The following is a 10,578-nucleotide window of genomic DNA, read 5'->3' as shown; positions in this document are numbered from 1 at the left end:
TTTGTTTTTTGGTGGGGGAAAGGGAGATGTCAATTGGTTTGTGGATTTTTTTTTATGATTTCATACTGATTTTTTTTTCCCTTGGTCAAATAAGCTCGAACACACTATCTGTGTTTCTACATTATGTTTTCATGCTGTATTCCAGTGTTTTATTTCTGCAGTTTCTGTATCACTCATGTTTTATGACCATGTGTTTCACTCAAAACTAGGTGATAACGGTTGCTCTCAGTAGCTTTGTATTTATGTTTTCTGCGTTTTATTGTAACTTCTGATCTTCTTACAGTCCCACCATTAGTAATGATATTGCCTTGTCCAAGAGCAGAGTAGAGTAGTGACAAGAGAGTCAGATGAATCTCAGCAATATTTATGTGCTGTCTGGAATCCAGGCAAAACTACTCTGACGTGATAGCAAGCGAGACTGGCAAATGGAAAGATAAGGTATCTATTTTCATTACATGGTAGTCTTTCAAATTACATTTTTGAATCTAGAAGGTTATTTATTAGTTAAATTATAAACAGCATCCATTATTAAACATTGATTTTTTTTTCCTTGCTGCGTCAGATTACCACAGCTAGTAAATTTTGGATGTTTTTCTCAGGTTGCCTTCCTGCTACTGGCAGACGCCTTCTCTGTGCTCTCCTTTCTTAATGCAAAGTCATTGTTGTTCATTAATTATTTTTGCTAAAGAGTGAAATGCAATGATTTGCTTTCAGAAGTATTTTATTGGTGAATATGGGTGCTTTTCCTTTCTGACTTTTGCTATTACAGTCTCCTAAACATTACAGTGCCTTAAGCTGGAAATTTTTAAGTCCTTAGATGCAAAATTATCACACTAGAAGCCCATATGTTTGCAGAAAAGATACGTTGCACCTGATGATGCAGGTGATTTACAAAATGCTGTATTTTGTTGTCACTTCTGCAGCCCTGTTTTACTGGTTGGTTAAAGGTGAGTTGGTGAAGATATTGCTAAACCAGGAATCAGAATTCTGGCAGGACTGATCAAACAATGGCAATGACCATGAAATCCAAAGGAACCAGCATTTTATTTGCCTGTTCAAACCAGTCTGCACTTTACTTATATATCTGAGTCTATGCTTTATATAACTATCTATACAGGTGTTTTTCACCAGCTGCAAGCATGAAAGCATCATGTAGTTTCTAAAAGTTGTTTTTTGTCTGTAAAATCCACTATATAATTGTGTTAAGGCACAGAATCAGCTCATTTCCAGGCCAAGAAGTTAAGTTCTGTCATGTTCCCAATTCTTAATTTCCTGTTTAGATTAGACTGGAATATGGAAAAGTGTTCTCAACCACATCTATATTTGTTGCAGTCAGAACTTACCAAGCCATATAAAAAGTATTGTGTAGAAGGAAATTCAGAGAAAAACCTGCTTTGCTCTGTTTTTACTACCCTTTCTGTGGAATCCAAGTGAATACAGAGGGTTGGAAAGCATAGTAAGGAAGGTAGTCTTGGCTCCACTGATGACTTGGTTGCTGTCTGTGCGATCAGTTTGTGGGCAGAGGTCAGAATTGTATTGACACACAGCTCTAATCATACTGTGGAAGTATGGCTGTGACCATGGCCTATGACACAAAAGTTAATGGGGCTGAGGGCAATTAAATTCAATTAATAAATTCCTCATGTTCAATCCCTAGTCTTACTTGGCCATGTAATATAACTGCTTTCATAGATTTCAGTTGCATGCCAAATACTGAACTCGGCATTATTTTTTTTCTTTTTTTTTTCTTCACTAAAGCATAACATATTCAGCCAAAATATATGTTCCAAAGAGGTATCTAGTCTTGCTTTGAGCCCCTGAAGAGGCGGGGAATCCTTTTTTTTGTTCTTTTTGTTGTTATTTTTTGTAATTTGATCCAGTGGTCAAACATTCCTACTCTAAAGTTCATGCCTTACATTCAGCTTTCAGCTTTTCCGTGGCTAGATATCTTGGTTAGAGTTATTTCTGCTCAAGCCTGGAAAGCTTTATTATTATAGGCATACAGCCAGATAATAACAGTTGTGTTGCTTCTTAAGCCAACTGGTATCTTTGAATTTCATTCAGTATCTCTGTATTTCATTCAAAGAAATGGAATTAGTGGATAGCACAGTGCAGGAGCATGCCAGCAATTCCCTGGGGAGTCATGCAGGCTCATGAAGCATCCAAGCTGATGTCACCACCACACATCACCTCTGCACCCATTCTTCCTTTTCTAGTGACGTCATTGTGATCGCATTGCCAGGCCCTATGTTTCCAAGAAGACAATTTTGTCTTGATTGGATTAAAAGGCTTTTTGGTGTATGGGCCGTATTTATTTGTGGAGGAAAAAAGGCTCTGTTTCTTAATAAGTTGAGTAAGTTAGCCCTTTAATGATTACCTTATCTCATTCTAAAGCATTTTTCCATCCTTCAGTTGTTTTTGTGAGTTTATCTGTTTTAAATCTAGATATAAAATGGTAACATTAGCTTTGCATACAGTATTGCTGAGTTGGCATCACAAATTTCTTACATGCCGATTACATCTAAGCATATTCCCTTTTTATACAATTTTTAAAAATACACTATTTTGTGTACACTGATTTGCCTGAATGTAAATCAGAAGATTACTGCTTTCCAGGCCACGGGTGCTTATACTTAAATATGCATTCTTTATAGATCGAGTTTTCTGACTGCCTTGCTAATTGTTTAATTTTCATCATTCATTTCATCATTCCTTATTTCTCTTCTTGTCAGCTTCAAACATTATTGTTGGTAATGGCAAATAGCGTTTCTTAGGTTTAGTGGCTTAATTATGGTCTGATCTCACAGACCTATGCTAAAGAGAGAGCTCTCAATGATGACAACTCTGATGCGACATCTGTCAGTTCTGAATTCATTCCATGCCTGTGTTGTGTAGGTTTGTTTTCATGTTTATTAAGTTAAGTATTAAGCTGTAGCCCTACAAAGAACTGCATATAAATAGTTGACTTCATCAGAAAGATCTGTAATTTCATAAAAAACTTGAAATCAGGTTATAGCAACCTAATCTAATGAAAGATTATCTATAGAAAACCTTTTCTTGGCCCTTCAGGACTCTGCATAATGCATATTCCATTTATGAAACAGAACTTAGAGGCATGAGACTGGCTGTGACTTGTCTGCTTTTTATTTTGTTATCATCAGTATTGGTTTTAAAAAATAACTTAAAGGAAATACAATTAAGTTGGTGTTTAATTTGATGTTCTAACTGGTGTTTTGCTCTTATCCTCAGCATACAGTGAACCATTGAATTTTTCCAAAGCATGAAGTTCACAGAAGGTGAACTACAATGTCATTTCCATAAAAATATGTAGAAAACAAAATTGAAATCCACATACATATTTTTGCTGGAAATAGTTAGGCACTCATCCATTCAGTGAAGAAGTTATCTCACAGAAAAAGCAGCTCCTATGTGGAGGGCCTGAAGAGATCCCTTCACAATCAATATTCAGTTACAAGTATCACATGCAAGAATTTGGCAAGTGGTTCCAGCTAATGAGTAAATGAGAGAAAATCGTGATCTGCTTGTGTATATTGTGAAAGTAGAAAAAGCTGTTCAATTTGCTCAATAAATTATTCATTGCAAGTTATTCATTCATCACTAACAAAAATGCTGTCTTCATACATTCCGTATATTTAGAGTTTCATATGCAGGAGTAAACTGATTTATAATCTCTGTAATTTCCTCAGCTGTTTTAGAGAAAAACTCTAAAGTCCTTATTCTCACAGGAAAAGAAAGCCTCTATTCTTCCATCCTCACAAATAAAGAAAAATTATTCCAAATAGAATATACCCCAGTTTTCTTGAGAAAATTATCCAGTGAGAAGTCTACCTACATCGAGGCATGTTCATTTAGCACGATACATCTCTTCACAGGACTCTTTTACATCAGGAGTTGAAATGCCTACAATTGTCTACAAAACTAGGAACCAGGAAAGTATTCTGTAGCATACAGAAAAAAACTGAGCTGAAAAGACTGATGTTCATTTTGTAACATGGAAAATACCATCAGCCTCAGGGAAAAGATTTTGGGATGGTTAGCATATCTTCCTTAACTTGTGAACTTTCCCAACATGGCTTTGAACAATATTAAAGAAAAGTAGCAGGGAGAATTAGGGATTGAAGGACTTTCACTGCCATGAAAGCCAGCTGAATGCATAGGGCAGAGTGACGGTAAGGGCAATTTAGCTGCCGTCAGAACAGCACTTCCAGGCTGGAGAAGTCTTCTGCAGAGGAATCAGATATGACTGGAAGAGTAGTTGACAGCAGCTGGTACACACTGTGCATGCTGTAGCCACCTGGTGACCTGCAGCCACCTGGTGACTCACTAAACTGAGAAACAACATTAGACAAACAAAATAAAATGGGGAGAAATAAACTCGTACTTAGAGCAGTTTACACATCTACATGTGGAGGCTGAACTCTTACAGGAGACTAGTAGGGTGGACAAGAAATCCAGGCAAACAGATGTTGTTGACAGATTTTCTTTTATGCGTTCAGAGTTGATCCTGGATAATTTTCATAAAAAACAGAGCTTAGAGGAAAGCATTTTCAAGAATCTTCATGTAACTAATGCCTGAATTGCAGTGCTGCGCTAAATAATTAATAGTGCATAAATTATTTCCTCAATACTAAATACCACATTTATTTCCATGGAATTGTTATGAAGTTTCCTGTGTTATTTTGTTATGTCAAATTACTAATAAATCAGTGATAATTTCACGTGTAACACATTGATCAAATAGTAATGATTCAGTCATGCTGTTCTGAAATTTCTTGAAAAACAGAAAAGGTTAGCAAAATAGAAGTTACATGTCAAAAAGAACTCTTCTTTTGCTTACCTCTTAAAATCTGAAATTCATGTAGTCATTAAATATTTAAGTGTCCAGGTTTGGAGATAACTGAAAACACAGGTGGACAGAGCCCTTAGCATGGTGCTCTAGCTGACCCTACCTTGAGCACGGAGGTTGGGCTAGGCGATCTCCACCTCCGACCTTTCCACTTTCAATGGTTCTGGGATTTTCTGATTTTATAGTTAAAAGTTCATCCTCAAGCTTTTGCTTTTTCAGATATTACTGATTTTTTACACTATTTTCAAACATAGCTCACTTGTGATAATAACAAAATTAGAAAAAATAAAGTTATAAAGCACTTTTTTTTCCAGCAATCTAGGGACAGTGAGGTTGAGAACTAGTTTAAAGGCAAAAGGCTTCTCAGATTTAGAATCAAATCAGTAATGTGGTACTAATAGTGTGGTAACACAAAGTTACACAAAATGCATGCTTAAAACAACCTGACTAAAGTAAAAAAAAGTCTGCTTTTAATAACTCAACTATATTTTTTCTTAAAGTATAAAATACTGGGATTCCTCTTTGTTACTACAGATTACAAAGAAATATTTCGCACATCTATGACTTCCCCCGATTTCCATTGATCATTTCAAATATTCACTACTGCTGTACTTAAATTTCTTCCAGAATAATACTATAAATGCAAATTGTATTAAAATACAACATTAAATAGCTATTAGTGTATAGTCACAAAAAAGCAATGGTCCTGTGCTGTGTGATCAAGTGTGTAACTACAACTAGTTTCAATCAGAGGAAAGTAACTGGGGAAAAGTACATTAGAAGCCTGAATAAAAAAGCTGTTTGCAATCAGTTACAGCTGACTGCAACAAAAATTACTTTCTAGGGATCAAAGGAAATTAATGATTGACCAGTGTAAGCAGAACATCCCACAGCATGTTAAATATTTAATACCATGCTACTTCTGCCCAAAACAATCTGAGGTTTGGCATATATCCACTAAAATAGCTCATCGCTAATTAATTTGGCATGTCATTTTGCATAAAATTAGTAATTAATACTAGTCACCATGCACCATAGTGAACTTTTTTCAGTTAAAGATTCAATCTCAGTAGTTTCAAAAGCTTGATGAAATGGTCATTTTTTATTATTCTTAGAAGAGAACTTGCACATTTTTCAAGGTATTGCAGTCAGTAGGAAGGATATATCAAAGTTTATAGACCAAATTTATTTGAGGTTGTTCAAGGTCAATGAAGATTTTTCCCTCCGCTTGCTTGAAATTATGAGTAATAGAATATGAATAAGTGGTATGCCAGCTGAAATGAACTACATTGATGTGTGGCACTGTATTTAGCTATCTTTTAAACTGTTGCACTCTCATTTAGGAGGCTCCAAGTTTAACCTGCATTCTTCACCATTTCAGAAGCAACACTTAGCCCTAGTTTTGCAACTTGATTTAAAGAATCTCCAGTAATTATTACTCAAGATGCAGAAGTAATGTGGTTACAGTAACTATTGTAAACAGTAGTTTCAAATAAACAAAAGAAAACAAGTAAAACTTGGAGTTTGCTTTGTGAAGAAAAGTATTGCTATATGAAAAAAAAGTTATTTTTTTGGTCATTTTCTGTCTATTTTCCCAAAGTGAAGATTATAACTGTAGTAAAATACAATTTATTCTGAGCAATTGTGCCACTCCAAACCCCAGGCACTGAAGTCCTATAGTTAACAAGCCTAGAGAGTCATTGAAAGCTAACATTACTCTGTGAAGGTCTGCAGTGAGCAGGAACAACCTTGTAGCAGAGAAGTCAGAGACTGGGAGATCACTAGTAATTTAATTAATAGCAGTGGGCCCAGGGCCATGTTTCTTCATCTTCTGTTTCTCTTATTGCCTCGCATTTTTCCAGTGATACTCTTTTCCTCTTTCTTATTCCTAATTAACACTTGTTAACACTTTTTTTTTTCTGTCTCCCCTCTTTTGCTTTTTTAATTTTTTTTCCATATAGTTTTGTTTTCATTCTATGTTTAATTTCCCTGTTGGCTTCTCTCTCCTTTCATTTTCCGTGGCCCTTTCTTCTGGAAGTCTCCCTTCTCCCTTTGCTTTCTGCTTTCTTTTGTTCTTCATGCTATATGGATAATTCCCCCTTGCTTAACTATCACTTTTCTGTCAAAAGAGACTTCTCCAGCGCTTCTGATGGTGCTTCCTCATTCCAAGTGAATTATTTGAGTGGTTTTATGCAAAGGCATGTATTTTTGCCTTTCTACCAAAAATCTTAGTGTCCTTTTCAAAACTGTGCAGTTCACTCTGCTCCAAGCACACAATTCAGGATTGTAGCTACAATAAGTGCTATGACAGCAGCTGAAATGATGACAATAATACCACACACAGTATGAATATTATAAAGACAGTAGGCCCAAATTTTTTAGCATAATTTTAAATATTTTTAATAAATAGTAACTCATATGTGCATTAATCTGTATTGAATTTTCCTCTTTAGAGGAAAATATGCAATCTAATACAGTGATACGCAACAGTTTTACTGACTTAAACGTAGTTACAATGCCAACTCCCAATCTAAACATTTATTAGAGATGGGAATACTTTTTCTTACATGTTATTCCATTAACACAGACAATACAGGCCAATATAATTAAAGACTGGGACTTCTCATACAGCATGGGTTTACAGGATAAGGTTATCCACAATCTGTGAGCATTTAGTATCATTCTACCTTTGGATCACTCCTTTAAAAAGACAAATCAAGCTCAGCCTGTGGTCTGGACTGCAGGGATTTCTCCCCATACCATTAAGGGGAATATTGTCATGAGTGTTAGGTCTCCACTTTGGTAAACAGTGACTGTAGCAGGAACTTCTTTTTTCTGAGAAACTGACTTATAAATGTAGTTCTCATTGCTGGATTTGATTCTCACTGTGTGCATGAAGTTTTTCAATAGGCAGGGTACCCTGGTCTGGGAGCCATGGGATACAAGAACTTCTGTTAGAGCTTTGGTTTTAAGCAGAATTTTAAGGAAGTGTAAACAGAGATGCTTTAGGCTTTCATATCAAAATTTAGACATCAAGCAATAGAGGGAACATTTATTATTTCTACCTTTACACTGCTGTCAGAATGTTTTGCACAGAAATATGATATTGTGAAGTGCAACGTTACACACGGAGGGACTAAGGAATTTCTGTTAGAACTTGTTATAAACCTTATCTTTTGGGAATATATATATATATATAAAAATAAAAAGGAAAGAAGACCTGGCTTTATGAGTCAGAGTATATCAATGAACAGCCATGAAAAAAGGAAATGCAGTCACTGCAGGAATTGAGAAGATATTTCCACTAGCGACCAAGACAAAAGAAATTTGTCCATTGAGGAAGAATATCAAGAAGGAAAAAAAAAAAAAAAAAGTATAAATGATTTTGAGTTGGAAAGCAGGAGTAATATTCAAATCTCTGAGGACAGGGTTTAGAACTGTTCTCCGTGTAGTGGTGTAGGCAGAAATAAAGATGAACGTGAGAGTTCAATTTAGAAACCGCAGTCGCCTGTGCTAACAGCTAACAGGCTCTGATAAGCTAGGGATCCCTTCAGCACTTTCTCTGGAAGTAATGTAGGGGTGGTCACTTAATAAGAATTAATCATATTTCCCTCCACTTTATTCCCTGTTATTCACGTCTTAGCTTACTCTTTACGGTTCACTTTTGGAGAAATTCTCGGAGATCTCTCTCCATTTTCTTGAAGTCCCTGATATTGTGACATAAAATCAATGGACATATATTCCCTCTAAACTTAATAACACTCTTTACCACATGGGTGACGTTTGTAAGAAGCAGTTTATTTTGTCTTGCTGCATCACTGAATGGTTTGCAACATTGCCTCCTAGTTCCTGGTAGTGCAGGGAAACAAAGAACCAAATTCTCATCTCTGTAATGTAGATTTCACTCTACCACAGCTTCAATTGCCAGAACATTTTTTTTCTTTGCAAAAAGAGATGTTTTATTTTTAGAGCTTTGAGTGATTAATTATATCATAGTGGATTAAGAGAGTGCTTTATTCCCAACTAAGCTACATTTTCGCTGAGGCTTTGTGATATATAGACAAGCTTTTCCTGACATAAAGCATGATCTAGAAACCATGACAGTGTAGCTATAGGGGAAAAATGCTTTCTGTAACCTAAAAGTGAGTTTACAAAAATTTATCAAGAAATAAAGTTTTACATCCACTTTGCAAAAGAGTCAATGGAATTACAGATTTATGCTTAGTTAGTGGAATAGTTTGCAATTTGGGATTAATTTAAATACAAGTATTAAAGAGTCTACTTGATCCAAAAAAAATAAATCAAATCTACTGGTACAGATGCCACAGACTTGTAAAAGATATGAAAAAGTGACCATCTTAATTACTCAAATACAAGTGATTTTAAATAGGTATATCAAAGAAAAAATAATATTTTGAATAAAGTTTTTATTTTCCCAAATGTTTAAGTAAAAAATTCCAAATAAAGTACTGAAGAATCGGTTACAAACAAACACATCGCTCCAAAAAGTTACTATTTTTCAAAAAAAGATTAGCAATTTTAAAACATGGTTGAACTGATCTGGAAAAACACTGCTATATTCCTTACCAGCCATTACAGGAAAGCTAGATAGGAACAACTCACGATTAGAGCAGCTCTCATGGCTGCAAACCTTATATATCTGCATTTGTTCTGTTACTGCCACACTAAGCCCAGTTACCCCAGTACTTCCATAACATTTTCTTCATCTTGGAGTAAGTTGCTTGGTATCTATTTCACTTGGAGTCTAAGAGGGTTGTATAAAACACATTTTCATTTTCAGATACCAAAATACCATATAAAGTAATAAATTAAATGATGACTCCTTAGCTTTAAAATGCTTTTTCCTATTTTAAATGTTTTTTGTTTGTTTGTTTGTCGTTTTTACTAAAGAAAATAATCCTCTTAGAAAAGTGGAGTGTGACCATTAAGAAAGAGCTCTGCCTTTTACAACTGCAAGAGCAAATGAAATCAGAACCAGAAGCTCTGACAGGAAATTAACTCCACTTGGGTATGAAAAGGCTTTCAATGCCTGGTGTGTACCTGTCTTAGCGTAATAGTGAAATGTTTGTTTACATGCATTGGAAGTCTTCATGATCGAGGAAGATAATTTATAATAGGACAAGTAGAATTTCAGTAGAAGTCAGGTATTTCTAGTATATATTTCTCATTGTTAAAAAAAAAAAAATGTTTAGTGTTTCTTACTTAGCTTTCCACAGGTTCTATATCAAACACACTCACATGCTTCATTTAGACTGCAGAGCAATTTTGAAGCAACTGTTAACAAAGCCGAAGAGAGAAAACATACCATCTTTCCCAGCTCCCATTTATGAGGTGGATCATTCTTTTTGTTTTCTTGTGTATTAATCAATATCAACCATTAAGAAATCAGGATCTCCTGAAAGTAATGACATTATATAAAAACAACAAACTTTTATTAAGAGGAATGTTTATTTACTTCTCCTTCTTCCTTCTATGTCTCTGGAGTATATTCAGCTCATATTTTTAATCTTCACAAGCACTAGTGTATTTGTTTATATTTTTACAAAAATGAAGGTGACAGATCAAGGAGAGGTATTTGTGAGAAAGCAAGGTGTTATTAGACTTTGATAAAATACAAAAGTTTATTACAGTGTTACAGCTTGCCATAATCAAGTAGCAAACAAAAAATAACACGAGTAATATCATTGAAA

General features: G+C 35.0%; 1 protein-coding gene and 1 long non-coding RNA gene across 2 annotated transcripts in view; one reads left to right on the top strand and one right to left on the bottom strand.

Annotated features, from left to right (window-relative positions):
• LOC308194612 (uncharacterized protein) overlaps positions 1-10,578 on the top strand; it is a 975,354-nt gene that overhangs the window by 313,897 nt on the left and 650,879 nt on the right. The gene's annotated exons all lie outside the window — the stretch shown is intronic.
• Positions 10,061-10,578, bottom strand: part of LOC308194615 — a 38,597-nt gene continuing 38,079 nt past the window's right edge. Inside the window, exon 2 of the long non-coding RNA XR_013950759.1 lies at positions 10,061-10,578. This exon is cut by the window's right edge and continues 27,637 nt beyond it. This is a non-coding gene — a long non-coding RNA (uncharacterized lncRNA).

This window comes from Anser brachyrhynchus, assembly GCF_964034855.1.
Source record: "Anser brachyrhynchus genome assembly, chromosome: 4".
NCBI lineage: Eukaryota > Metazoa > Chordata > Aves > Anseriformes > Anatidae > Anser > Anser brachyrhynchus.
This window is presented reverse-complemented; position numbering and strand designations above follow the sequence as displayed.